The sequence below is a fragment of the Schistocerca piceifrons genome, chromosome 4 (genome assembly GCF_021461385.2).
Source record: "Schistocerca piceifrons isolate TAMUIC-IGC-003096 chromosome 4, iqSchPice1.1, whole genome shotgun sequence".
Classification (NCBI taxonomy): Eukaryota; Metazoa; Arthropoda; class Insecta; order Orthoptera; family Acrididae; genus Schistocerca; species Schistocerca piceifrons.
The window spans coordinates 742,305,841-742,310,540 of record NC_060141.1 but is presented as its reverse complement, the minus strand read 5'-3'; the positions used below and the strand labels follow the sequence as shown (position 1 = coordinate 742,310,540).

The 4,700-nt window shown below is 40.5% G+C and overlaps 1 non-coding gene across 1 annotated transcript; it reads left to right on the top strand.

Moving 5' to 3' along the window:
• Positions 1–4,377: 4,377 nt before the first annotated feature.
• On the top strand, positions 4,378–4,452 carry Trnas-cga. The gene has a single exon. It is a non-coding gene; the product is annotated as a tRNA-Ser (tRNA).
• Positions 4,453–4,700: the final 248 nt, after the last annotated feature.

The following is a 4,700-nucleotide window of genomic DNA, read 5'->3' as shown; positions in this document are numbered from 1 at the left end:
TTGGCCGTATCTCAAGTAGCATCTGATGCTCTGATTGCATGGAGACGTAGTTCTTTCATCAGAAATTCCAGCTTTCGTCACTTAAGGGTGTAATCTAAAGTTTCAGGAAATCACATTTCATTTGTAAGCGGAGCATATGGAATAATGTTTTGCGGTAACGTATCTTTAAGAAAGAAGCTATTCAGTGTTCACAGACGTGCAGTAAGAATATGATGCAGTGCTCAGCAACGATCATCTCGTGGACATCTACACAAGGCGTTTTGTATTTTGACTCCTGCTTCCCAGTATATCAAACAGTAGAATAGAAAGTACAAGTTGGAATATCAACAATATCGCGCAAACAATACATTGCTATTCACCGTAATGAAGACACGTCGAACAGTAAGTAGGTGAGACGAAAAGCGTGTTCACGTAAGCTTTCAGCCACACTCTTTTTCAGAAAGGAAGATAAACACACACACACATTCATATATCGTACACACAAAACGTATGCACAGAGGACCGCTGTCTCCGGCTGCTGTCAGCAGATTCAGTGAATATTGTTGATATTCCGACTTGGCAACATGGACAACCTAGTGTTTGACTTTGCCTAAAGGCTTTTCTTCCGTCCCATAAACCACTGATGTTTTCCTTTGTTACCATCCTCTGTCCATGTCCATTCTCTCTCTTCTTGTGTGTGTTTCGTTGCTTTCCAATAACGGTATGTTTGGCTATTCCTGAAAAACTGACACAGTTACTGGCGAGATATATTTCTGGAAAAGAAAGAAATAGGCGACTGTTGGAACGATCGGGCTACATGTTACACAGGTTAGGCTATCATTAATAAAAAAAAATGACCTACATACAATTTAAAGTGAAATATCCATTTTACGAAATCGAAGAGACCATTCCCTTAATCACTTATACAGCACTGCACAATGCTGGAACAAGTTTAAAAAACTATTTCCGTCCTTTTTTATTCTGCAAATTGCTATTATTGGCCACACGCTCAATGACGCATCTAAGATTTCAGAGTGAGAAGATGTGTAAACTACAGAGGGACTAATGCACTGATAATTTAATATAACAAGAGCTCTATTCTAATTGGAGGTATAAATTTCAATAATCGTTCACTTTGTTGACAGCCACAACATACGATAGCATGGCTTGCATCTTTCTTCACTGCATAAATTTATGGGCGGACAAAGAACACTTAGGTAAAATTTGTGTAAACGTGAATATTAAAAATGTACATGCGAATTGAAGGCTAAAATTGTAACGAGCAGGAAGCAGTTCCACTAAGCAAACGTTGTTCTCGTAGGTTCCAACTTCATTTCATAACCATACAAATACAGTAAAAGTGGAATTCAGTGGATTACGAAAGCATCCTTTCCACATCACATACTTCTCTTTTCGGTAATTCGAAACATATCGATAAATAACAAGCCATATTAATGAGGGCAAATGTGTCGTATTACTAGTGCAAATACGCATTGAAGAACAGAAAAACATTTGAATTGCCTTCTGGCACTATGTTATTCATGCAAGCATTGTAGGTTTTAGTGTTTAAAATAACTGTTGCGTGCACATGACAAAGATAACGAACAAGAAGCAATAGTTAACAGTCGTCTGCTAAGATTTTGGGGTGTTGAAGATGGCGGCAAGCTCCGCCCACGTTGACTGCAAAACAACGTACAGGAGAAGTCTACAGCGCCATCTCCCTTCGTTTTTACTTCCATGGCGCAGAGTCAGCAAATCCAAAGTGATTATGAATTATGTCGTTGATTATTATCGATGCAATCTGTTGGAATGCCATGAAGTGAAGGCTCAGACCAATAAATCGTCTGAGAGGGCAGACGAGAAATGAGGGGTTTCCTCAATTTGTCGTGTTTGAAAGTAACGTCCCGGTTGAGCAGCTTGTAACAGCCGGTAACCAGAAGACACTGATACAATGAAGAGTACGATACCAGCATTGTACCAGATTTTAAGTAAGAAATCCGATCCACGAAGCTAAATTGTCAAATTACGTAAATGTCAGGGTTGTTGATGATGCTCGACGTCCAAACATAAAGTCTAAAGATAATAGCTATCCTATCAATTATGCACTAAAACAGTCCAAAAACATAACTGTTAAGTACATTAGCATCCAAAAAACTGTTTAATTTACTTTCAAGTTAATAACTTTTAGGCTCCAAGAAAACCCGTCTATTTATGAATTTCAAAATCTGTCCCATAACGTATCCAGCAATATTTAATTATTCACTGGTTAACATTTAATCACATGCTATAAAACGTACGTAACTTCATTCAAAATTTTGTCATCAGCATAAAAATTGCGATTTGGCAAGCTGTAACAAAATTTCAGAATCGGGTAGTTTGAATAGTTTTGTTGTTATTCTGGTTTTGTTTTTATCGCCATAAATATGATTTACAGACTGTTTAAGAAACAATAGCGTACTTTGCACATTTCTTTTCACTTTTTGTAATTACCAGATATTAAATATGCAAATTAATTTGACAGCATTATTCGAGAATTTTCTAGAACAACGCAATTTATTATTTATACTAGCACTTGATGCCAAAGACAGTAAGTGGTGATCTCGGACAGGCATGATGTAGATCTTACTTGTGAAAGTATATTGTTGTTAGCTTTTTGTTAGGCAAATGTTTTGTGACTGAAACGCTGTGGAGGTACTTTGGAAAAGAGGTTATGGAAAGTGGCGGAAATAATACCGTTATGATTACGTTAACATCTGCGTTTCTCAATAAATTCTGAAAATGATCGAGTGTTAATTTTGTCATTGTCTACAAATACCAACCGAGGACCTCTGAAATCCCCCCTGAAGTCGACAACTGCCACAAATAGGCCATAAGAAGATGAGCTTTTTATTTTCTACATTGGACTGATACTCGTTACCGTATCAATAGATGCACAGGATCTTAGTTGCTATACTGCGGAAGTGCATGATAAACATCAATTTAAATTTTCTGTATGGAAACGACTTAGAATGGGTGTATTTCAAAGCTGTCTGCTAGTTCTACGGGGTGGAGCAAATAAAAGTGGCTCGGAGATCAGAGATCTAGGATACAAAGAAACATAGCATAGGAAATGAAATACAGTATTAATATGATTGTAACACATGTTGAAAGTGACCACCATTCATCTCTTGACACTCACGAGCCCTGGTCAGCATGTTGCTGAACGCAGATCGAAGCTTGACTGCTGGAATTGCTGCAGTCTCATCCGAAATATTTTGCTGCAGTTCCTGAAGACTATGAGAGTTGTAGCGATACACCTTAGACTTGAGGGCTTCCGTCAAAAAGTAATCGTACACTGACAGAACACGTGCCCTGGATGGCCAGCTAGGACCTCTGCTAACAACTCTGCCAGGCGTGAAGATTGTGTAACAGTGCTCCAAGGTTCGGCCAGCTGTATGAGCAGTTGATCCATTCTGTTGGAAGTAACTGTAGGTCTTTTTCTCCTCCATTGATACTACCACAAATCCTAAACACTCGCCTGGGACACTTTTATGTGCCCTACCCTGTATTTACACAGATTCCATGACCACTGAATCTGAATAGGTTGAGGCTGCGGCCAGTATCTTGGATTTCCATTATCATTGGAATGGAAATACAAAGTTCAGGCACCGCAGATTTGTTTGTCTGTACAATACGGGTGTATCGGTACTGTTCGATGGACTCTTCTTGTACAGTGCGTATTGTTCGTCGTATACACTGTTTACCACACTCATAAGGGATTTCATATCATCTTTCACAGGCCCCACAAGAGCTGCTGTCTTGTCTGGTGGGTGGAAAGTAACATCTACTCTATGTTTCTTCAGAATTCTGTCTATTTTTGAAGAAATGTTTGCCATATGCGGTAGATAGACCGTAGAATTTACATCGCTTTCTTTACGCTCTCCCTTTGTTTGGTTTTGCATCTTCTCTTGCAGAGCTCTCTTAACTTGGTGTCTGTGCTCAGTGTCTCAGTAGTAAAGTGCTGGACTACATGTCCAAACGTCTCGGGTTCGCTCCCTGGTCAGTCCTAGAATATTCATCTATCACTTATCATTTCTTTCACCTCTGGCAATGATTATTGAAGTGAAAAGTGCTGTGCTGCACCGTCGCTAAGGATCCATATTCAACTGTAGCACCCCATAAAACTGGCCGGGAAGTCAGTTCATAGGTCGGAGGAAGGCAACGGCACACCACTCGTTTAGTAAAGAACTGTGGTGTTCAAAACAATCTTCGGATTGAAACTTCCTGGCAGATTAAAACTGTGTGCCGGACCGAGACTCGAACTCGTTCGCAAGGTTCGCAGGAGAGCTTCTGTAAAGTTTGGAAGGTAGGAAACGAGATACTGGCAGAAGTAAAGATGTGAGGACGGGTCGTGAGTCGTGCTTGGGTAGCTCAGTTGGTAGAGCACTTGCCCGCGAAAGGCAAAGGTCCCGAGTTCGAGTCTCGGTCCGGCATACAGTTTTAATCTGCCAGGATGTTTCACATCAGCGCACACTCCGCTGTAGAGTGAACATTTCATTCTAGAAACGTCCCCCAGGCTGTGGCTAAGCCATGTCTCCGCAATATCCTTTCTTTCAGGAGTGCTAGTTCTGCAAGGTTCGCAGGAGAGCTTCTGTAAAGTTTGGAAGGTAGGAGACGAGGTACTGGCAGAAGTAAAGCTGTGAGGACGGGTCGTGAGTCGTGCTTGGGTAGCTCAGTTGGCA